We start from the raw sequence: 26,295 nt of genomic DNA on the forward strand, positions 1-26,295 counted from the left end.
CTGAGGGTAAACAATGTACTGGACCAGAGGGGCCAGTCTAACAACAAGAACCTTAGTGAATATTTTAGCATCTGAGTTAATCAGGGAGATGGGCCAGTAGGATTCTTTCTCATCTAAAGGTTTATACTTTCTATGAAAATGGTAATGTAAGTAAACTTCCTGAAATCTGGAGCATCACCCCCACCTTCAATATGAAGCATCAAAGTCATAAAATGGGAGAGTAGTATCTAAATAGCTTACAAAACTCCAAAGGAATAGCATCCTCTCTGCTGTCTTTCCTGAGGGCAGGAAGTTAATCGCTGATTACGTTCATGGATAGTAATATCCTCCTATAATTTTTGCCTTTGGTATTTCTCAAGGCAAGGCAAATCCACCCTCTGTATGTATTAGTCAATCAAGTGTTGATTGACTTGAGCGGCATGGGCATACACATTTTTTATAAAAGTACATGAATTGCTGTTTTGCTTTCTTTATCTTATCTTATGACCAAGCTGACAAAACTTCTCGGGAATGCACTTCTTAGTTTAAAGAAGACATTTATTATTATTACTTCACCATGGGGTTCCTGAAAGACGAGATTAGTAGGTTGGAAGCACACGTTTAAAAGTAGTCGCAGAATTGAAAGCAAAATATATCAAAGTACTTCTCAATTGCAATGTACACAGCAAATACATGTGATTATATTATAGCATAACTTCAAAGCAAAGAATAAAGGTCAAAATTGCATCACCATCGGGCCTATCACTGCTCGTCATCCTGCTCATGCCTACAGTTGCGAGAAGGAGATTTTCCACCAAAACGGGAGGCCAGGCCGCTGACGCCCGATCCTCACTGAAGTCCTGGAGAATCTCCCCTCGCTGCTGCCCAGGGACACAGTTAAAAAAACCTGGCCCCTTCCTCTCAGACCTGGGAAATATAACAAGCCTTTGGAGACTGGCCAGATCTCCTAAGCCTCTCCTCTTCTCCAGGCTGAGCAGAAAGGAAAACACCAAATATACGCTCTCTTATCACGTTAGGGTTCGTGTAAGTTCAATTTGAAAAACACAGCTTGGTCTACCATGTGGAAAAACAAAGCTCATCTGCAATGTCTAACTCCAATAGGCAGCTAACCTAAATACCAAATGTAATGTCTAATGCTATGTTAAAGCCAATAGGCAGCTAAACTGAATACAGAATGTAATGTCTAATGCCACGTTAAAGCCAATAGGCAGCTAAACTGAACACAGAATGTATTGTGCTCCTGATGAACATTGAACAACTAATATGCGCAATGGTGAAACACAAAGTCATTGGTCAAACACAATTAATGGCATGACAATTGCCTACCTATAGCTTGTAGGTCACAATGCAGAAAGCCATCCGGATCTTTAATAGACTTAATAGCATTCCTGTGCCTTTTTTCTGTGATCCAGTAAGTTAGGACCCGACCAATAGTCTCCCTATATTCATACTGGAGAGCCCAGTGATTACGGTGGTCAGCAGCTGCCTTTTCCCGAAGATTACAATCAAGTAGGGAATGTAAATGAACTAACTGGATAGAAATAAAAACTCTCCAGAGTTCTTCTCCCTAACAGCTTAGGCATGCTGAGATACTGTTGTGATTAATTGAATACAGAGCTTGGAAGCCAAAACTTTAAAATCCCTTTTTATTTCCCAGATAAACTGGAGAGTGGCCACAGTTGTAGGCCTTCATTGCATCCCATGCATCCTGAGCCTTGATTCACTGCCACAAAATCCTTCAACTGATCAGTCATATGACTTATATATGTAAGGTTAGAAAAAAGTGAGCTTGGAAAAGTAAAACATTGTTCCTTTTTGTTAATGGCCTGTAACATGATTGTTGTCAGGCTGGATTATGATCAGAGATAATTTTGGAGCACACCTTTATTTTAGCAATTTGGCTAAGCTGCTGGGCCAAAAATTATGAATTCTTGACTAGTGTTTATAAAGTGCTGAAAAGTGTGTGAAACCTGGGCACTTGGGGTAAAAAGTCCTCCGTAAAAACTACCAGACCAAGAACCTGCAATATCTTAAAAACAGAAGCCCTAGTTTCAACCATGTGGTCACAGGCTTTATGGTTAGTAGTATCAATGGAGTAGTTGATAACACAATTAAAGTCACCCAGCAATAAGATATCTCTAGACCAGTCCAGTAATTCTACACTCAGCTGATTGAACAGCCTGGGGTCATCAGTATTAGGGCCATATATTGCACATATAGTAATATTTTTTCCTGAAGACCGATAATTGGGCAATCACCCACCTACCTCTAGATTCAAAGGAGGCTTTAAAGACCCTACAGTCCAAGTGGCTGGTACGTAGTAGAGTGACCTGCGAGTAGACACTGTTTGACTAGTGCTAACCACAGTGGTATACCTCAGCTGCCTCAAAAAGGAGTGATCTTTGTAAGCGAGATGCATCTCAGTTAAACATACTACATGAGGATTATAGGTAGCAAATTCCTTTCTAACCATTTGGCTCATCAAGGGTCGGTTAAGCCCAGCTACATTCAATCACATTACCGTAAGTTGTGTCATGATACATATTTATCATCACCTGCCACAGTCTCCGCAAAGTAGAAATCATGCTCAAAATAATACTTGTATCAAAAAAAGGACTGTGAGTATTGCCGCTCATTTTCTTAAACCCCCTTAAAAAAAAAAAACACCCTGGAAAAGGTGACTAAACTAGACACTGGCAACTACAACGCCCTCCCCCTCAACAGTGGAAGAAGTATAATTTCTCCCTTTAGGTCTGTCAGATCACCATGATCGCCAATAGTGTGCTCAGAACCCCAGTCACTCCAAGGTCACCCTCCAAACAGCCCTAAACAGAAAGAAGAAAAACAATAAGCATTAGCTTAAGCATTCAAAGTGGTAGTGTTGGAGGTGGCACACTCTTGTTGGCTGAGGCATGACCTTAACTGGGCAGAACTGGCCACTCCCTTCAAGGGTGGGTAATTACACTTACTGGATAACCTGTGGTTACCCTTGGATAGCTTGGCACAGAGCAGTCAAGCTTATCAGAGAGGCAATGTGTAAAGCAAAGACACACCACTTTTCCACCACAATCATGCTGTGAGGCACAAAGAAGCTGTCACACACAGTGAGTGCTCAAAAGGATTGCACTCAACACACACCTTGTTAACACAATATGGTTATAATGTAACTCTGGGCCTAAGCCCCAATTTGCAATAGAAGCCACTTTATGAGACCTAACTGTGTTAAACACAACTACTGTATGTACAATTGAGGAAACTGATACATACCTCCCTGTATCTACATAAGGTGAAAAACGTTGTCACCACAAGACCCATATTAGAATTCCCCACAATCAGTGCAACACAAAAATTTAGGGTGCACCCAGGTTCCCAATGTTAGCATCAAAATGTAGAAGCAAGGTTTACAACACTTTTGCATAGCACTGCAACCATAGCCACACTAGAAAGATGTAATGCCAATGGTACAAACTTTCTGACAGGATAAACATGACCTGCAGTACCACTGTACTGCCTTCCCATTCACCCGCACTCACTCCCACACATCCACTCTAGCAATGACATGTGTTGCCATGGGTATCAGCCATCACATGCACACACTCACTCATACACACTCACTCCTGGCACCCTAATGCGATGCTCTTATATCCGGATAGTGGATGCCACTGTGTTTGCGTGCACCCTGGGTCCCAAACCGCCCCCCACCCATTAGCCAGCTTCAACTATCCCACCCTACCATTAAAGAAAGATTGCATCATTCTGGTTACTGAGTTACTTACGGCATTGGTTACTGGGCCGCTCACGGCTAGTCACCAGCCTCAGGATTCAGGGGTCAAGGTGGGGGAAAGGAAAAACAACAGGTATACAATTAAGGAGGAGACGTTCAGGCTCCCCACAGGAGGTTGACTCAGAATTCTGCAAAATACAGGTGAAGGGTCATCTGGAGGCTGCCAAGCCCAGCCAGACAGCTTAATGTTTCAAAATAGTTGCCAATTTTAGCACCTCTGGAACAGAAATACGTCATCAGGCTTGTTGATGTGAGTCACTCTCGACACTTCCAGCTTCACACAACTAGTTGGTTACTAGGCCTGCACCTCCTGCACTGAGAAGATGCTGTGCCTGGGGCACGAAGACTCCAGTGACCTCAGATGGTTACGATTTCATTTGAAAAGTGCTCAGTGCTGTATGTCAGCAGAATGGAAGCACAACATCAGGGGTCCAATGATCTGAGTCACCCTGACCATGTGTTCACTCACAAACCAATTCCTAATGTGGTACTTCCTTGGAAAGGGGCACTCATCTGGTGTGTGATGACTTGAACTACACCAGACAATCTCGGACTCTCCCACGAAGGATATAAATCCTGCATGCTTCTGAAAGGCACTAAGGCCCATATTTACACTTTTCTTAGCGCCGCATCTGTGTCATTGTTTGATGCAAAAGCGGCGCAAACTTACAAAAAACAATTATATTTTGTACGTTTGCGCCGCTTTTGCGCCAAAAAATTATGCAAATGTGGTGCTAAAAAAGTATAAATATGGCCTAAGTCTAGCATGCCATGACTTGAGTCACATTAGTCTCTTCGGACACACTCGGAACTTGGTTTCCGTAACTCTCTGGAATGAGGCACACTATCTAATGTGCAATGACTTTAGATGTATCAGATTCCTCGGTCACACACTTTGGCGCAAGTTCAGCAGTGCCATACGAGGCCAAGTACAGCACAACTCAGGTTGCACTGTCAAGTCTTAGGGTTGCAGCCAATGAACAGGGCTCTGCAGAAAAATAAGCATGGAGCACAGGCTCACACGAGAGAAATGTGACACACTCAACAATAGAGGGCCCTGCAGGATCGCACACCGGATGATCCTGCTCACACCAACAAATATTTTGCTGTGCAGTGGTCCCCACAATGAAGGGCCACTCACATGAAGTGTGGGCAATCCTTGGCAAGCTCCGTACCAGGCAATTCCAGTTTTCAGAAACAATAATTAGGCCATGTTAGCACCACTGCTGCCAAGTGAAATCCAGCATACAATGTAGACACAGCAGAGTGCACCGCTCTCCCGATATTACCGGTTGTCAATGTAAGACCCTCTCAAGGGGTCTTTGATGTCCCTGAGACCTCCTCCGAGAACAGGGGGCAAGCCAATGTGCCCTTAGAGAATTACCCTTTTGGATGCCACAGAGCAGCAGGCAATTAGCCCCAGGCCAGTTTCAAACCAGGAAGGGGAGCACAGATTCCCTCCTTGGACAGTTACCCTCCTGGGCACAATAGATTCCTCTGGCAGTGTGCACACACAGTCCAGCAGCACCGGTCCTGTGTCACTGTAAATGTTGCTTTACCTTGCAGATGTTCAGTACCCCTAGTTATACTAGATGGTTCCTTTGACATTGGGGGGGGGATCAAAGGGTTCTCCTATGAACCGCAGATTTCTCCCCTAAAGTACCTCCCGATCTGCTCCGAGGCTCTGGAATGTAGATCTTCATCTTTAGTGGGGCCATGTCCTGGCTTTGAGAGGCAACGTGTCAAAAACCTGTCCTCCAATCTATCTATCCAGGCCAAGCAGGGATCTGTCGTTCTGGATCCCAGAGTTTTATAGAGGTCATTTGGGGAGTGCACAGATGTGCTCTTCACCCATGAGCCTAATTTACAGGACACAAGAACAATTTTAAAATCAGTGCCTCAGATGTTGGGTCTGTAATAGATGCAATATTGTTGACAATGTAGGTTCTGAGGCAAATGTGGCTAAAAGGTCCATGTTTTCTGAGTCTATATCACCTCCAGTTTGGATGCTGCTGAGCTTTTACTGGGCTTTTAGTGAGTAATAGAGACCTGAGTCTATTAGTTAGTGGATCAGCTATGGTAGAATCAGTCAATCATCCACCTCTGAGCTTCTTGGAATTTTCACATGGGCTTGTTGTACATGGGTGGCTGAATTAGATTGATTGGGTCAAGCCATGTCAGCAGTATTTGATCTAAACTCAGGCTCCTGCTCACCTACTCCAGCTGCTCACCTACTCCCAGATGGCTGACTTGTGTCCTTTGGGGAATCATTTGCATTACTGACCATTGCTGAGGATTTAGGCCATCGTAATGAACACGGCGGTGTTTACCGCCGTCTTCATGCTGGCGGTCATTTAACTGACTGCCAGCCCCCCTGGGACCTTGCCGGACGCATAAAGAACATTCTGCTGTACCAGCGGGTGGAAACATTGTTTCTGCCCGACGGCCCAGCAGAATGCATGGCCGGCACATTGCCGGTGGCCCCACATGGAGCCGTCGTCAATGCCTCTGTGCAGCGGGTGCAGCTGCACCCGTAGCGCAGATCACTGCCGGTAAATTGGGCAGTGACCTGCACAGGGGGCCCTGAACTGCCCATGACAAGTGCATGGGTAGTGAAGGGGCCCCCAGGGGGGCCCCCCGGAGCAGTCTTTCAGCCAGCCTTTCCCTGGCAGGGGAACCTGCAAGGTAAATGCTGGTGGCAGTAGGGATCATTATCAGAGGGGCAGCAGCGCTGCCCTGTTGGCTAATGATTCCTTCCACCGTCAGGCTGCCTGTCGGAGGCAGCCTGGCCATTGAGGAGGGCCGCCTATGGCAGCCCTCCATGTGTTTATTATATGGCGGTTCAGCCCGCCATGCAGGTGGTGGTCTTTTCACTCGTCGCCTGTTCATATTGACCCCCTTAGTATTGTTCTTCAGGTTGGGGATAACCCACTGCCATAGGTGATTGGCTTCATGCTGAGCTCCTGCTGAGTCATGTTCCCTAGAGTTTGGGGGCTTTAGCTTCTGCTTAGATTTGCCACTATAAGTATCTTTAGTAGGACAGTTACCGCTTCCCTTCCTCCTGCTGGGGGAACCAGCAAGAGATTTGGAAAGAGGACTGGCCCTGGTATCAGATATTGTATGTTCCAGTGGGACTCCTTGGTGATTTCTATCTAGTAAAGAAGCCAGATTAGCATTTCGAAATATAGGGGAAGCACACGCCCCCTCTCCCCATTTTTACTAAAAAAGGAAACAGAGCTAAACAGATCCATTATTCAAAAACTTCAAGCTTCCTGGACACATGAAGTGAGTTTAGCAAAACTGAATTACTTAAACCAGCTCCCTCAGCTCTCTCAGGCAGCAAAATCTCTGTAGTGCCCAATGTACCAGAGATAGTTTCAATATATGCAGTACAAAGTGTCCGGTCAAAAAGGGATACAATGTTACCTTGCAAGGTGGCATCAGTTACATTTACCGATAAAACAAGTAGCTGGGGAGCCTGCAGCCGAGACTTTCCCTGCCGACATAATGGATGGAGCAGGTTCATCCCCCCAAGGCAGTTTAATCAACCTGTCAGCCTCAGGCATAGTCAATTCTGATTGTACTTTCAGCTCCAGCAAATCCCGAAAAAACAGGGCACTGCCACTCTCAGATGCCAGGAGTTTGGAGACAGATTGCCCCTAACATCAACCACCTCCCCAACTCTCTCCATGGACTCGGGCCAGCAATCTGCACCACAGTATTCATGAACTGCCCGGCAGCCTCCTCTTGATGGACAGCTCTCACAGGCTTGACTGTGTGTGAAACAGTAAGTTGTGAAGAAGCAGGCGCACTGGCTCATTAACGAATTTCAGTAGGTGGAGTGCTTATCGGCTGATGAATCACATAAAATCATTAGTTTGGAGAAGGAAGTGGCAGCTTTGAAGACACTTGTGGAGGATTTGGAAAACAGAAATAGACACAATAATCTTCGCCTTTATGGATTACCGGAGAGTCTTGAAGGGAGTGACCCAATTTAATTTTTTGCCTCATTCTTTCCACAGTTGGTGGGCCTACCATCTTCTACAGTATTGAACATCCAAAGAGCGCACCGCATTGGTCATCGTCCTCCGTCATCGTCCTCCGCATTCCTCCATATCTAAACCAAGAGGCGTGATTATTTTCTTTCTTGAATTTACTGATTTATTGAGAATTCTTAAAACTGCAAAAGCCAAAAAACAAATCTCTTGGAAGGAAAGTAAAATCTTCATCTCACAGGATGGGTCCAAAGCTACAGCAAACAGGAGGAAAGAATTTTTGAATCTTCGTCCACAGCTTCGTGACTTGGAAGCTCGTTTTGGATTATTCTATCCGTGTTTGTTCAAAGTGACATATCAAAACAAGACCACTTCATTTACCTCCCCTGCAGCTCTTCGTGATTTTCCAAGACTACACTCTATAAATTCTATGGAAACAGCTCGTCCTTCTACACGTTGACTATGTACGTTTCTTAATTTATTATGCCCTTTCATTACTACTACGATAAAATTGATGTTCCTTCATATGCAGTTTATACATTATACCATATTGACATGACTACAGACCCTTTTTGTTAATGTATTGTTTTCTTTTCACAGGTTCCTGGTGTTCTATAATCATTATTTTTGATCGTAACCTTTGTCCGTTGATGCGTTCCGTTCTCTTGCTGTGCCGTATTCAGTCTGTGCTGTCATCACCCCTCCCCTATTGTTCATTCATCTCAGGTATGTTTTTGCAGTCGTCTTTATTTGACATGTACTGTCTCTTCTTTTTTTCTTGAATATTTTCCATCCTTTTTCCTGCTGTTTTCCCTTGACTCTTCTCTCTCTCTTTGTTTTTCCTGTTTTCTTTTCCCTTATATATACTTTCAGATATTTATGGTACAAGACCTTTCGTGTATATATATGATTATGTGACATAAATTCAGAGTTATTTCTTGGAATGTCAAAGGATTTATTAACCCAATTAAAAGGCAGATAATTTTATCCCACTTAGCTAAATATAATCCAGACTTGGTTCTTTTACAAGAGACCCATTTAACAGATTCTGAAGCTCTGAAACTTAAAACATGTTGGGTGGGCAATGTGTTTACTTCTCCTTCATCTACAAATAAAAATGGTGTAATTGTGCTCTGCTATAAAAAATTATCAGTTAAGGTTTTTTCGCAAGACTCGGATTCTGATGGTAGATGGCTCTTTGGGAGGCTAAGTATTAATGGGATTACAATGACTATTGATAATATTTATGGTCCTAATAATTCTGATTATCTTTTCTGGCCTAATATTGCTAAACAATGTTTGCATTATAATGATGATTTTTTCTTATTGGAGGGGATTGCAATCAAATTATTGATCCCTTTATAGATAGGAAATCTGTAATTCAATTTGCGCTCCATAAAATGCATAAACAATTTAAGGCATTTTTCTAGCAATGTAATTTCATTGATTCATGGAGAACCTGTAATCCTGATAGTAGGGATTTTTCGTTTTATTCTCCACCACCTGACTCCTTATCTAGACTTGACCATATTCTAAATCATTATCCCAAAATCTTATTAACTCCTCCATTGAACCTATGGTAATATCTGATCATGCTCCAGTCATCACAGATTTTGACTTGCTCCCGGTGCATCTCAAATCCAATAGGTGGCGATTTAATAATTCTTTGTTACTTGACTTTAAATTTTCCACTTCCTTTGTTGCCTTTGCGGACAAATTTTTCTGATTTAATGAAGATTCTCACATTTCTTCACAATTGTTATGGGATTCATTTAAGGCTTCGGCTCGTGGCCATATAAAAATATTTTGTCTCTAATAAAAAGAAAACTTTTAATGCCCAGCATCAAGCACTGCTTCTCAAAATTAAACGGTCACAACATCAATATTATCCTTCCTCTTCTAATTTTAATATACAAGAACTTATTCAGGCAAAATTGCAATGTAACAAAATCTCAATGGATAATGCTTCCTCTTTTCTTCTACGTATTAGTGCCGTTAATATGGAGGTTGAAATAGAGCAGCAAAACTTCTGGCTAATTATTTAAAAGTCTGAAAGCAACGCCATAATGTGAAGTCTATAGTTACAGGTACTGGTGAGTCCCTTTTTAAGGATGAAGATATTTTAGCTGAATTTGTTCATTATTACCAGACACTTTATACTCCTGAGTCAGTCCCGACCCCCTTACAGATTGATGATTATTTAAAGAATATTCCAAACCCTAACAAGACACTGGTTGATGCTACTTCACTTGAAGCAGATATTACTTCGTTAGAAATTTTGAAAGCCCTTCAATCTCTAAAAAAAGATAAAACTCCTGGTCCGGATGGATTTACAGTGGAATTTTTTTAAAAATTTTCTGACATGTTACTTCCCAAACTTTTTCAGCTTTTTCAATACTTCATGGGTTCTGGTTGTCCAGGGGGAACTTTTCAGGAAGCTTCAATTTGCCTAATTCCAAAGGACGGAAAGGATCATACTTTCTGTAAAAATTATAGACCAATCTCTCTTCTCAATACAGATTATAAAACCTTTGCTAAATTATTAGTCCTACGTCTTGATACCCTTTTACCTGCACTGAGTAAGGAACAAACGGGTTTTGTTAAAGGTAGACTTGCTTCTGACAATTCTAGAACATTCTTTAATGTACTCAGCAATGCTCCTGCTCTGTCGTACTCTTTAGCTGCAATTTCCATAGATGCTGAGACAGCGTTTGACCGGTTAGAATGGTCTTTTCTATTAAAAGCTTTAGCCTGGCACGGTTTACGGCCTCATTTCATTCCATTTATCTCTTTGTTTTATCAATCCCCAATGGCATCGATATTGGTAAATGGGAAATTGTACAGATATTTTGTATTACGCTGAGGTGTACGTCAAAGGTGACCGCTCTCTCCACTCCTATTTATTTAGCTCTAGAGCCCTTTCTATCCAATATTAGAAATAACATTAAAATTGAGGGTTTCCAGTATGGCGAGAAACAATTAAAATTAATGGCGTATGCAGATGATATACTTTTATATATCTCAAACCCTGAGCTCTCGATTCTGTTTCTACTTCAGGAAATTGAGGATTTTTCTTTGATTTCAGGTTATAAGATAAAATTGGATAAAACTGAAATCCTTCCTCTAACAAAATGTTGTTTTAGAGCATCGTTTTATATTACTGGTTTTCACTGGAATTCTTCCAAGTTTAAATATTTAGGTATTTGGTTTACCTCATCCATTAAAAAGTCCATTGAAGTAAATATCTCAGATGCTTTAGAGAAAGTTGATAGATCGATTCTGGCATGGAATCCCTTATTTTTATCTTGGTGGGGTCATCTTGACTCAATTAAAATTATGATTTCTCCTAACATTCTATATATCCTGTCCATAATTCTGCTTCATCTACCTGTTACTTTTTTTACACAATTGGACTCCAGATTGTCTAAATTCCTCTAGAACAGTGGTCTTCAAACTTTTTAATGCCGCGCCCCCCCAGTTGAAAAATAAAAATAATTGCCCCCCCCAAGACTTTTTCACAATTATTTTAGAAAGAAGGCAATGTTTAAATATGTCTAAACTTATTTAAACATTGCAGTTAAGTTCTGTTACATTTTTAACATTGCAATAACATGCTTCTGCTTAAAACAAAGGCATGTTATCTGTATAATATTTCTTTTGGCCAGAGTTTGGCGCCCCCCCTGGGATCACTTGAGGCCCCCCAAGGGGGGCCCGCCCCCCAGTTTGAAGACCTCTGATCTAGAACAATAAGAAATTTCGAATTTCTCTTAGTCAACTTCGTCATTCTAAACAGGAGGGAGGAGTCAATTTTCCTGATTTCAGATTATATCACAAATCCTTTTGTTTGCGTCAAGCTTCTAGATGAATCTCCCTGTCAGGCTGTACGTTTACTCCCTTGTGGTTGGATATTGAATGTTCTTTTCTTTTGCCTTTTTCCCCTAGTGAGGTGGTATCCTTTTCTTATAAAATTTTGCTTATCTACTCCCCGCTTCTTAAACATACTCGTGCTCTTCTGCGTTCTCACTATTTACCTCCATCTGTCTCTCATTCCTCTTTTCTGAATTCCCCTATTTGGCATAATTGTCTTATCACTATTAATAAAAAAACGTTATTTTGGAAATCCTGGTGACAAAGAAATATAGCGTGGGTCAAGGATTTATTCTCCAGTGATACTCCACTTTCTTTTTCACACTTCAAACTTCTATTTCATTGTCCCAATTCATTTATGCCTAAATATCTTCTTATTAATATTATTCTTGATGTACTTTTTTTCCTTGCCTTCCCCTTCTTCTTCTTCGGAATTACCCTTTTTTTGTCCTCCTTTCTTACCTTGTATCCTAAGGCACAAATATCTATAAACTTTTTCAGTCTCCTGTTTTGAAGCGTTCTAAATCTAAAATTGAGTCTCAATGGGAATTGGATTTGGGATGTACCTGGGCTGTTTCCTTTTGGAATAAGGTATGTCATCAATCTTATAAAATATCTAGATCAGCTTCTACCACACAGTCACTTTTCTTTCTTTATCACAGACTTTATTTTTCCCCTTCTACTATAGCAACATTTTCTGTATACTCCACTTCAAACTGCTGGTCCTGCGATAGCCCAAAGGGAGATGTTATGCATATCCTTTTTGAATGTCCTCCCACTGTCTCTTTTTGGAGAAAAGTTTGGTGTCAGCTTACCTCCATTTTTCATTTGTGATTCCAATTATCTCCCTTAGTGCTTTTTCTAGGTAGTCTCTCTGCTGACATTGTTTCAGATGATGATAATTTAAAGTTGTCGGATCTCATGTTAGCTTTAGCCTTTTAGCAAATTACTCTTGATTGGAAAAATTCATCCAACATTTCCTATAAGGCTTGGTGGAATAATGTTTGCCACTACCATAGACTAGATATTTCGTTTACCTCTTTATGCTGCCCCTCCATAAATAGAGATTTGTATTGGTTACCTTTGACTGATTATCTTAATGCTGTTGCTAGTAATTCTACTAATTGTACATTATCTGAGAATTTTAAGCCACCAATAATTCTTTATTTTCTCTGTTCTTGGGTGAATTTTAATTTAGCTTAACTTTTTGCCTTGTTGAATATTACTTTTTTCTTTTATTTAGCTGTTGAAGATTCAATGTATCTTTCTTATTGAAACTGATCTTGTTCCGTTTTCATTGTTTCTCCCCCATTTTATACTTTTAAAATGTTAAACAGCTTTTACAATTCCTTTAAAAATTATATCATTCACATTGTGACAGATATCCTGTACTGTTAGTATGTGACCCATATGTATTTTGATTTTATTAAAGCTGATTTACTTTAAAAAAAAAAAACAGAAGCAATGTTATGGGCTTTCTTACATGAGGCTTGTACAGTTCCAAAACATTAACGTCTGAGTACCTGCATCTCGTCGATGCAGCAGCATGAGATAATGTACTGCTGGCTTCTCTTGAATCATCCTATGGTAAAGAAATGCATGGTATTAATGAAAGCTTATTAAAACTGTTTTATACGAAGGAGGAACGTCAATTGAACTTAAGGTTACAATGTTCTTGTAGAATTGTCCTAAATGTACAAAACTACAACAGAGATACTGTCTCATGACATAACAGATCGTATGTGCAAAACATTGAACCACATTGAACTCTAGATTCGGAAGAGCCAATCTGGCCCTCATGACAAGATGAATCTATGGTCCCAGTACTTTATTGGCTTACGTGCCTGCATTGATGTTGAAATTTTATGATGAGGTCATCTTCTTAAGACTGCCTAGATTTAAGTGGACACTACAAGTGGTGGCCATAACGCCTCCTGACAGTACCTCTTTCCTATTTTTTGTATTGATTTGTATATTTCGCGAATTGCACAGATATCCCGTTATCTTAAGACCTTTCTAAGACTTTGAAAATAAGAAAGACTAACAGATTGTTGATTTTGTTTAGGGGAATATGCGCTGAATCAATGCTCGGAAAACTGCTATGACAAATTTTCACATCTCCATATGAGAAGCACATGGAAGGAGTATCCGCAGAGCATGAGAAAATTATCAATTAGATATAATCTGCACCTTTTTTTCCCATAACTTTTCCAGAAGGACTAAGGTTTCACGAAATTCAGGGCAGAAGGTGAAGTTGCTGTGTTGAGGTGCTTGGAACAGAGAGAAAAGAAATGAGCAATAAATACTAAAATATTAGGCACTTCGGCTCTCTTCTAACACTGAAGTGCTATGTGCTACCTAAGGTCAAGGCAAGCACTCTTGTGCCTGTTGCAAGAGTGTCTGCCTTATGGGCAGGATGTTTTTTTTTGTGGGAAGGGATACTTTCATGAACAAAAAGCAATCCAAATAAGCAATTTCCATCTTTCAATGTGTGATGCAGAATGTACAACACTTGGAAAGAGGATCTAACAAGAAGAAAACAAAAATTCTCCTTGTTGCACTATCCTCTGAGAGGCTACTGATTTGACATAATCCCAGGTTTACAATTCTTTGGAAATTGCATCATATCCATGGTTTGGATGCACAGAAACGTCCATGCTCCACCCATGAACCATTTCTTAGGTCGAAATGCATAGCAAAGCAGTGCAAGCGACTACATAATGTTATATTTTTTTTATAAAGTCATGTTAGTCAGCATGAATAGCACCTTACGTGGTTGTGTAAAGCTTATAGAAGCCTCTGTGTTGTGGACTACACAAAGGCTTAGTAAATCTCGCCGCAGTACCTTAAATACCTGGTATTATCAAACTCAATAGGCTGGATTGAGTTACAAGCCAGACCTATAGGCTGTGCCAATGTTTGTCAGTAGATTGGCATGTACACAGTACAGAGGCAGTGGCCTAGAAGAAGGTTCACAACAGAGCCAGCGCGCATGCTGTTAGAATACAGCTGCCCAGGGAAAAGGAAACGAGTCACTTTGCGGAGAAGAGGAGTGCTCATTGCATGAGCAGTGTCCTGGTTCAGAGGAGTGGGGATTCTGTGTCCCCAACTTACAGCTGAAAAAAAGAAGACATACCTGGTGCAGTCATTACTTCATGTAATATCTTGAGTGTGTTCTAAAAGCAATACATTTTTACTGTTTTTATTTTTAATTCTTTTCATGTTATTATTTAATCAATCATTTGTTAAGCGCGCTACTCACCCGATAGGGTCTGAAGGCGCTGGGGGGGGTGCTACTTCTGGAATAGCCAGGTTTTGAGACGCTTACTGGAGGTTCTGGGTCAGACGTAGCTTGACAGGGAGGGAGTTCCAGCTCTTGGCGGCGAGGTGGAAGAAGCATTCAGCAGTTACATGCAAACTCACAAAAATGTCTCAAGTTGATTTTCATCACAACCTTTGAAAGAGAGGGGAACCTTTCTGAACCTTTTATTATTGCTAGTTTTCTACCTACCTCCCAACCAATGTATGTTTTGACTTAAATCATTTTGAAAGTAGTAGGACTAAAAATTTTAAAAGTCGCTCACCTTATGCAGCTTGAAAGCCATTACATAAAGTATCCTTTGAAGTATCATTTCACAACAGGTGTGACAAACTCCTACCCAGGCAGGATGCACCACGCAAATTGAGAACACGATGAAAGGAGCTATTTAACAATACCCATCCTGCTTCTGAAAAACATCAGAAATTACTTCCATCAATCCAATCTACTTATTTTGGTGACGACGTAGCTCTGATATCTCTATCAGCACTTATAAATTACCTGTCAGAGGCCTCTCAGCAGGAGTGAATGATCATATGGCTTTAGCTGTCCATATGTTTAATAGGTTCTCAAGGCCCTGTGGTGCAGATTTGTGGGACATATTTGATTGTGTTTTAGATAATTGAATGTATTTTATCTGGTTTAAAATGTTATGATCTGAAGAAACAGATAACACCTAAAAAGTTAAAAAGTCTTTCTCAATAGTTTTTACTTGATGAAGGTTCGTCATCCGACCTCTAATGGGTCATGAGGAGAGGGATTCTCGTTTCTGAGAAGGTTTGGATAACTATTTTATAAATGCAACATTTCTGAAACTTTTACTGATGATACTCCGATGATTCAGCTTCTTGTTACGCTTTTCCATTCACATGCTCAGAAAACAGACAGACACTCAGGGCACACATTTGTCCTGGACCTTAAGGTACATTAAGCAGACGATACAAAAGAAAGGATAAGCATGAGTGCGCTACGGTGTGTGCCATAATTCGGGGGACTCTTTCATAAGGGAGACGGATAGAGTGAGAGATGGAAACTGACAGGCCCATGAATGAATCCAGCTTTATTTATGTTACTTAACCACTGCTAAAAATCGTGGAAGAAGAACCTGATATCTGTTGGCATGACTGTGCAATCACAAATCAGTCAGCCGACAAGAAATACAAGCTCAAGTTTATATAAATGGTGGTCCTCATATAGGCCACTCTACAAAGGAAAGATTTGGAGCCACATGTACACAAATTCAGAATTGCGATCTCCTAATTACAATTCGTATGGAATCACATTTAGGAAATCACAATTTCCGATGTAACAAAACTTACATCTTTCAAACAACGATTCCTAGGGCGTAACAAATGGACCTACCTCATGAACACTAATGAGGTACGTTGCAATTTGTGACCCATTGGGAGTGATAGGTATCACAGGAATAGTGGCCTTCTGAGGTCAGCAAACCACCATTGTTTTTTTTAATGGAGCCTATTTACCCTAAAGGAAAGCAGGATACATTTAAAAAAATAAAAATAAACTTTGACATTTCATATTTTAAGAGTAGGCAGTGGTCCCTGGGAACATGGGGAATATTTTTTTTCCATTGTCAAAGGGAAAGAGGTCCTATTGTGGCATCTTACCATTTGTGAATGGGGACCCACCTCCTTCAAGGAGTCAGTAAAGTCAGAATTTGTTCACAAAACTTTAATACTTACATTCAAATTCAGTATTTGGAGGGGGCACCCAAAACACACCCCCTCCAAATACCGAATGGCAAACACAAATAGAGATTTGGTAGCATCGTATTTTGGCCATGGACCATATGTAAAAGCATTATTTTGGTTGGAAATGCTTTGCACACATGGCCTTTATTTCTACAAAGTTGTCTTTATTGCAATGTCCAGATTTCATGGCTGCAATTGTAATTGGTAAAAGGTACTGAGCAAGGAGAGTGAGGTGGTCAGAATCTTTTTGACAAGAACTTTTCTCATAAAAACTCTCCTAATTGACAGATTTGTTAATGTGTCTTTCTAAGTAAACACAAAACAATCCTAATTTGATTTGAAAGTTAGAGCAAGTTGTATTTCTTCCTGGTAACTCTTTGTAACGTTTAAAAGTTTTAATTTAATAGATTTGGAAACATATGTTTATTAATGCAAAAAAATAACTTTATTTGAAGGCCAATTTTCCACCTAACTATGCTTAAATATGTTTCTTAATGCAAATGTTTTTCTCAATGTTGAAGGTTGATTTTGGAATGTGCATTTCTAAACACACAAGCAAATCCTTAATAACTGCTCTTGGAAATATACCATTTTCCTTCCAGCAGAGCTCGGTTTTAAATGCCTCAAGCCTTCTGTTCGTCAATATGTTTTGATCACTACCACATGGGACACTGAGTCGTATATCTAAAAATGGTGAAGAATAACAAGGAAAGATGTCTTATAACCCGGTTTAGGTTGAATGTGCTTAACCTGACATAAGTCTTCCCCAGAGGTTGCTATGATTCTTCGTGTTTGGGTCCTTGTAGCTGTGATGGAATCTCGTTACAGGATACACTACATTTTATGTTCTTTTGTAAACATTATTATTCCTAAGAACTCGTTATATAGTTCTCCTGCTTAATGGGAGTGGCCTTAGGCAGGTGATGCCTGCCTTGTTACATTTACAAATGTTAGCCGTGGCCTGTATTATTATCAATGTGAGCAATTTTTTGTGTGATACTTCCTCTAGTTTGGGGTACATTGGAGGGTCATTTTTAATTGGGTGTTTATACCATTGTAAGATTTTTAAATAATGGTATTTATTGTGATGTTTTATATTGCTCTGTATTGCTGATGTTTTTATAGTTACAATTTATGTAATCGGAAGGAAAAAAACTGCCTCAAAGTCACTGAGAAGGACAAGGGACTTATTTCAAGTTTCATCGGCCACACTCTGTTTCCACATGGCAGCAGAGGAATGAACTCTGCCTCCCTAGCAGTCTACGATCCTGTCATATTTAGAGATCTCTGCCTGTCTTCTGTTGGAGTCAACAGAGTAGGATTTTGCTTTTGAAAAGCTAAAGATAAATGTCTGACATGCTGGGAGCTTTTGTCCATTGTGTGGAGGGGGTAATTTTTATGGTTCCTTGTTTGGGATCCCTTGGCTTTCCCTGGGGGTCTCAAACGGAAACAAAGTATGGTAGAACATCTGATGTACTTTGAGCAACAGACAGAGCCAGTGGAAGCTCCACTGGTGTAACGTGACAGGTTGCCCAACTTTAAATTGAGCGGGTGAACCAGAAGTTTGGCAGACTAGATATATCACTACATTTGTGGTGGAGTACTCTGTCTGCCAACCTCTATACACGCCCCTTAGTTCTCTCCCTAGTACCAATCATTGTTAGCAAAATGTGCAAATGTGTGATTAATAAATTTACTAACCCTCTTTAGAAGCCATTTAAATGTTTTCTACTCCTTGGCCAATGAGGAGGAAAAACGTATATTTGACAGGGAGGTCCTACTTTGTTTGGTCAAGCCCACACCTTTCTCCTGATCAGATTAAAGACAATTAAAAGCACATAACAAAATAGAATATTTTGACTGTAAGTAGCCCAATGGGAAAATACTTAACCCTACTCCTGACAGGGTGAAGTGAATAAAGCAGAATAGAAGCTACCTACCTGAATGCTCCTTCATGAATATCTCTCTCTCACACACGCACACTCACAATGCCACATAATATAAATCCAAATAATACAAAACTGGTCTGACTTGTTAACTGGTAGGCAATACAAATCTAGTGATAGATGATAGTATTTTCTAGTAAAGTGAGGACAGTGATCTTTATGATTTAAATGCTTTCACATGGTTACCACTGTAAGAAATGTAGATTTGCAAATATTTGCTCTAAAATGTCATTTTTAATGCTTATTTGCATATTTGCTTCTTTGTTATCATATATGACTTGCTTGGTAATTGACACACTGTGAACTACAAAGGGGCTCTGACATTCTTTTTCTTTCCTTTTACCCCTTTCATAACCCTCAGGACATGAATTTGCAAGGATATTCACTGGCTTAGTGAGTGGCAAGTCAGCAGTAGCAGCTGCTACTCGAGCTACCATTGACATCCATAGCACTCTAAATTCAGCCTTCCACCTTGGAGGCAAACTTTATTGAAAAGGCCACCATTAATGAGATCTAAAAGATACAGGCCCTCATTTTGACCCTGGCAGCCTTTTGACCACAATGGTTAATGTAGCGGTATCACCACCATCGGGCTGGCGGGTTATGCCGCCACATTATGAGTGTGGCGGGTTGGCCGCAGCCAACCCGCCACATCTCCATTCCATACAGCCATGGTGGTAGGAACCGCCGGGCCAGAGATGTGTATCTCCGACCCCGCGGTCTACACACAACCACCAGCGGTATTAAAAGCCGGACTACCGCCATGCTTTCTGCGGCGGTATCACCCCCACAAAAACCATGGCGGTAGAGCTACCGGTGACAGGGAACTCCTTCCCTGTCACCGGTAGAAGGCTCCCCCACCCCCCAGCAATCACCTAACCCCCCCACCCTCCAACCTCCTAGATTCACAGCGCCCCCTCCTACCACCGCAATCATGCACACACATACCCACAGGCATGACGCATGCACCCATGCACCACCACTTCCATACACACATTCACTCACACTCATCCATACACACATTCACTTACACTCATCCATACACGCATTCACTCACACTCATCCTTACACACATTCACTCACACATACTCACTGACATGCAGACATGCATTCACTGTAACATTCATACATAAATTCACTGACATGCATACATCCACGCATACACCACAACACTCACAGAAGCATAGACACAAGCACACACATATTCATACACACTCACACACAACATCCCCACCCTCCACCCCCCTCTCCCCTCCCCTGACGGACACCTGACTTACCTTGTCCGGCGGGGAGGTCGTCCGACAGAGAACGGGAAGGGGCACTGTTACCACTAGCAGTGCCCTGCCAGCAGGACGCCGCCAGGCCGTCTGTATGGTCAAAATATGGCTGGCGGCATCATCCTGGCAGGGAGGTGCATGTGGTAGCAACGCCCAGGCTCCTCGTCTGCCAGCATGGCTACTGCCGGATTTCCACCCTAAGGGCCAGATGTAGAAAGGGTTTTGCGCCTCGCAAACAGCGAAAAACGCCATTTGCGAGGCGCAAAAGCCTCTCCGGTATGCTGAAATGCATTTTGCGAGTCGGATCCGACTCGCAAAATGCATTTCCGACTCGCAAATAGGAAGGGGTGTTCCCTTCCTATTTGCGACTCGCAATGCAATTCAATTCCATGCAAATGGAATCGCAGTTACCATCCATTTGAAGTAGATGGTAACCCAGTCGCAAACGGGAAGGGGTCCCCCTTGGGCCCCTTCCCCTTTGTGACTGGAAAAAAAAATATTTTTTCAGAGCAGGCAGTGGTCCAATGGACCACTACCTGCCCTGAAATAATCCCAAACTAAAGGTTTCGTTTTTTTTTTCAAAGTGCAGCTCGTTTTCCTTTAAGGAGGTTGGTCTTTGCGACCCCATTGCGTGTTGCAGAAGGTGTCTGAGACACCTTTCTGCATACCAAATTGCGACTTGCAATTTGCGAGTCGCAGGGACTCGCAAATTGCAAGTCGTAATTTGGATTTTTGCTACTTCTGGTCCAAAATGTGGCAGAAATCGGTCAGTATCCAAATTTTGGCGGGAAGAAGACTGGCCGTCTTCTGGTGCCCATGGCTTTGGTGGTCTCGCTTTGAGACCGCCAAAATCATAATGAGGGCCACAGTGTCTTTCAAGGATAAAACCATTGTAAACAGGTCGGATGACAAACTAGATATGCCTCCTAATTAAAGCTTTATGATGCCCCTGGGGGTGTCAATGTTTTTTTTTAATTATGTACTTACAGAGCTACAGCAATGTTAATGGTAGTAGCAGGTCCCAGGATGGCATGATAAGAATGCATCACTGTTCAATCCATTATTAGAAATGAAAATATGTGCCATTTGCTTTCATGTATTTGATATGATAGAGAAACAACAACCTTGTTCATAAGGATAAATTATCCAACACCTCCCACTAAAGATCTTATTAGTCACACTTTGCTGGTTAATGCAACCAAACATAAGACCACAGATCTACTCTATTTTCCTTATTGGAGCTAAGACTTAAGATGTACCTCACCGTTTCACCACCTCTTCCATAGGCTCTGTGCTCAACTCCCTGCTGTACTATCTTGTACAATATGCTATACTACACAAAGCACCCTGAACAACATAAAGAACCCTGTTAGTTATACTCCAAAACCAAACTAAACCAACTACATTTGGGGCTCCATCCACGGCATCTGTCACAATTATCTCTACCATCACAATTGAACCAAAGCTAATAAATCTGCTCCATCTATTCTGGTCAGGACCACCAGACTATTACCAGAGAATCTCTGCCAGCTGAATGTAACCTTTTTGATAAAACGACACTGCTCAACTCATCCAGTAGTCTTCTATTTCTCCAAAAACAACCACGTATATTATCTAATCTCTCTCCCAACACCAACACCATCTATGTTAGCCAACACCACATTCATAAAGAGGAAACTCATAATCCAGTCATTTAGTGCCTAAGATAGCCTTAAGTACACAAGACATACCTTATCACAGTAGCTATGCCATCTTCATCTAAATTCACCCAACACAGAACTCACCAATAAACTGGCCTCTATTAAACTGCAGGTTTGAGGCTGTCAACTGTTCTAACTGTGTTCAGATAATATACAAGGAAATAATATTGACTTTCATTTTCTTACTGAGTCTTGGCTACACCTCATCACCACAATTCTCTTTGTCATGCTTTCTCAACCCAACTAGTATGTTTGCAGAAGGGACCATCTGGATAGATGTGCAGGCAAAATAGTCATTATATGTAGAAATGCTTTTCAAGCTACATTATTCCTACTTAATGTGAAAACCCCTTGAGTCAATGATTCTAGCTCACCTCTCAAAAGCCTAGACTTATCACTATCATCTTCTGGGGAACAGCATCATCCTCAACCCATAATAAACTCACTAAACTACTCACCTTTCTCCTTTCTCATCCCTCAGCATAATTTAACTCAAGGGCTTTAATATCATTTCTCCTAGTTTAAAGCCTGGCTCAACTCTGTACTAAATTTGTGTGCACCGAAGGCCATACTCAACCTCTTAAGTGCTATTAAGCATGAAGATCAGCCATCAGACCCTATACAAATTTACTAATATGACCAAGAACCATAATTTAACAGATGCAAGAAAATTGAGACTTTTATCAAACTAGCAAAGGAGCACTTAGATTTAAAATCATCATCTTTGTTTACCCCACTCATTCTACCACTGAAAAACCCACCCATTTTCCACAAATATAACGCAGAACTGCAAGAAATTTCCAGTAACATTTGCTCTCTCTAAAGAAAAATTATGAAGAAAAATAAATTCTCTTACTATATCTCTCTGGAAAAACATAGAAAAAATCTAATTCTATGGCAGACAGTATTTATTTCAATGATATTACAACATCCAGCTGTAAAAAGAGAAGAATCTAAACCATTATTACCGATAAAGTCATAGCATCCTGCCTAAACACACCAATAAATGATGCCTGGATCTGGAAAAAACATATTACAGCATCAATATATAAAGTACAAGATGCCACTTGTCAAGGTCCAAATCACTCTAAATCCAAAAGTCTGCTTCTTTTATTTTTATAAAATCAAGAAAACCATAGATGAATTACACCCCCCGAAAATTGTCTGCAACCTCCCCTAAAAACATTATTATTAGACTAGGCATCCTTGGCAATGTCCCCCCTAACTTTTTGCCTCCGCTTCCCAGGTTGTTGATGTGTGCTGGACTCTGTTTTTGCTGTTTTTGATACTCTGGGCCCTTTACCATTGCTAACCAGTGCTAAAGTGCAAGTGCTCCTGTGTCGGATGTATGTGTAATTGGCTTTTCCATTATTGACATATTTGATTTACTAGTAAGTCCCTAGTAGGGTGCACTAGAGGTGGGCAGGGCCTGTAAATCAAATGTTACTAGTGGGCCTGCAGCACTGGTTGTGCCACCCACATTCGTAACCCTGTAAACATGGCTAAGACTTGCCACTGTAGTGTCTGTAGGTGCAGTTTTAAACTGCCAATTCGACTTGGCAAGTGTACTCACTTGCCAGGACTAAACCTTACATTTTTATACACCGCTAAGGTAGGCCTTAGGTAGCCCCATGGGCAGGGTGCAGTGTATGTTAAAGTGGGGACATGTACTTGCATGGTTTTACATGTCCTAACAGTGAATTACTGCTAAATTTGTTTTTCACTGTTGCAAGGCCTATCTCTCTCATAGGTTAACATGAGGGCTGCCTTTAAATATCTTTAAAGTGCAAATTCCCTTTGAGATCAGTTAGAAATATGAGATTTGGGGTCTCTGAGCTCACAATTTAAAAATACATCTTTTAGTGAAGCTGTTTTTTTAGATTGTTAGTTTGAAATGCCAGTTTTAGAAAGTAGGCATTTTCTTGCTTAAACCATTCTGTGACTCCGCCTGTTTGTGATTCCCTGCCTGGATCAGTTTGACAGTTGGGCTGTTTGTGAATCCCCTGTAGACATTGAGACAAAGGCAGCTGAGGTGTAGCCTGCATATCCTGATGAGCCATCTGAGCTAGAGAGGAAGGAAGAGTGGTCACTTACACCCTAACAGGCTGTGCCTGCCCTCTCACATTGCAGTCTACAAATCCTTGGTGTGTGTCTAGGGTCTGGCCTGGGCAAGGCAGGATCTTGCAAACAAGAGAGGCTCCCCTTTGAAGTTTGCCAACTTCATAAGCAGAAAGGGTAGAAGTATTGGACCCAAAACTCCTGAAAATTAGATCACCATTTTGCTACCCCCTGCAATATTGAGCACTAAAATAAACACCCTTAAATCACACAACAATCTGGAGTCAGTCTGTGATTTGGGAATACTGTATTAGCAATTACTGTGGCAAAAAGCTCTTTCATTTGTAATGTCAACATAACTATGTCACACAGCTGTAGTCCATGAGGAATGAAAGCAGATGTCACACATAGGGACACACATCTGTGAAATCGTAAGGGAAAGTGACAACTCAGTGACCATACACTGGGTGAAAACGACAGACAGTTGAGAGCTAATAGTGTCAAAGTACATGTCATAGGCAGGTTTGTATTCTTACCTGTGTTTCACTGGAAATATTGCTGGATCACTGAGTCCCTGTTGTCCATGTCTTCTTCTTCTGCTTCCTCGTCTTCACTGTCCACAGGCTCCACAGCTGCAACAACACCGCCATCTGGACCATCCTCCTGCAGAAAAGGCACCTGTCATCGCAAAGCCAAGTTGTGAAGCATACAGCAGGCCACGATGATCTGGCACACCTTCTTTGGTGAGTAGAATAGGGAACCACTTGTCATGTGGAGGCACCTGAACTTGGCCTTCAGGAGGCCGAAGGTCTGCTCGATCACCCTACTAGTTCGCCCATGTGACTCATTGTAGCGTTCCTCTGCCCTTGTCCTGGGATTCCTCACTGGGGTCAGTAGCCACGACAGGTTGGGGTAACCAGAGTCACCTGTAAATGGCGAGGGACAACTGTTAGACACACACTAACCTGTAGGGATATCCCCAGACCCAGACAACCATTCCCACTGTCTTGCTTCCAGGTGCTCACCTAATAGCCACACACAGTGCCTCTGGAGTTGCCCCATAACATAAGGGATGCTGATATTCCGCCGGGTGCAAGCGTCATGCACTGAGCCAGGGAACTTGGCATTCACATGGGAGATGTACTGGTCGGCCAAACATACCATCTGTACATTCATAGAATGATAACTCTTCCGGTTTCTGTACACCTGTTCACTCCTGGGGGGGGGACCAAAGCCACATGTGTCCCATCAATGGCACCTATAATGTTGGGGATATGTCTCAGGGCATAGAAATCACCTTTCACTGTAGGCAAATCCTCCACCTGAGGGAAAACAATGTAGCTCCGCTTGTGTTTCAGCACGGCAGACAACACTCTGGACAACACATTGGAAAACAGAGGCTGGGACATCCCTGATGCTATGGCCACTGTTGTTTGAAATGACCCACTTGCAAGGAAATGGAGCACTGACATCACCTGCACTTGAGGGGGATTCCTGTGGGATGGCGGATAGCTGACATCAGGTCTGGCTCCAACTGGGTACACAGTTCCTGGATTGTGGCACGGTCAAGCCTGTAGGTGATGATCACATGTCTTTCCTCCATTGTCAACAGGTCCACCAATGGTCGGTACACCGGAGGATGCCGCCTTCTCCTCACATGTCCCAGCGGACGGTGCCTATGAAGGACAACAATGAGCACAGAGTCAAACAACTCAGAGGTACGTACCCACAGCTTACACAGAACACCAATCATAATCTAAAAAGTGACCTGTATGTGTGTTGAGTCTAGGCCTAGGTATATGTGATGCAGTTAAAAATGAAGCCATGTGGGCCCCTGAAATGGCGGCTGCCTGACCTGTAAATTGGTACAATGGGATGTGAGGTAACTGCGCTGGCGTTGTACACCGTTGCAGTAGGCGGTCAAAGACCGCAGCGCTATGCTGCATTGGTTAACATTGGACCCTATGCACCGCCGAGGACATGACCGCCATTTTCTATCTGTTCAATCACTTGATACCTGATCTTCGACAGGAGAGGACCTACACTGCAAGTGCTGCTGTGACCTCGGTCTGGAAGAGACAATGGCTAGAGTGTCTGGGGAAAGGGCCCCTGCCTTCACATCGGAGGAGTTGGAGAAACTCTTGGATGGGGTCCTCCCCCAGTACACGCAACTCTACGGTCCTCCAGACAAACAGGCAAGTACACTGGGAGCATGCTGTATGGGCTATGCCTGTGTGGAGAGGGGTGGATGTAAGAAGGAAGGGGGGAGAGTGCGGCGTGCATGAAACGACGGTGAGTGCATGTGCCACATGGCAAGGGTAGGGATGGGGGCCAATGACTGTGACGGTGCAGTTGGTAATAAGTTTCTCTTCCCCCTGTACAAATCATGTAGGTCAGCGCCCACCAGAAAAAAAATACTTGGCGTGCCATCGCCAAGGACGTCTGGACCCTGGGGGTCTACCACAGACGGAGCACCCACTGCCGGAAAGATGGGAAGACATTCGCCGCTAGAACAAGAAGACGGCGGAGGCTCAGCTGGGGATGGCCTCCCAACGTGGGAGGGGTGCCCATCGCACCATGACCCCCCTGATTTTCAGGATCCTGGCGGTGGCGTACCTGGAGTTGGATGGGCACTTG

The sequence above is a fragment of the Pleurodeles waltl genome, chromosome 9 (assembly GCF_031143425.1).
Source record: "Pleurodeles waltl isolate 20211129_DDA chromosome 9, aPleWal1.hap1.20221129, whole genome shotgun sequence".
NCBI classification, from domain to species: Eukaryota; Metazoa; Chordata; class Amphibia; order Caudata; family Salamandridae; genus Pleurodeles; species Pleurodeles waltl.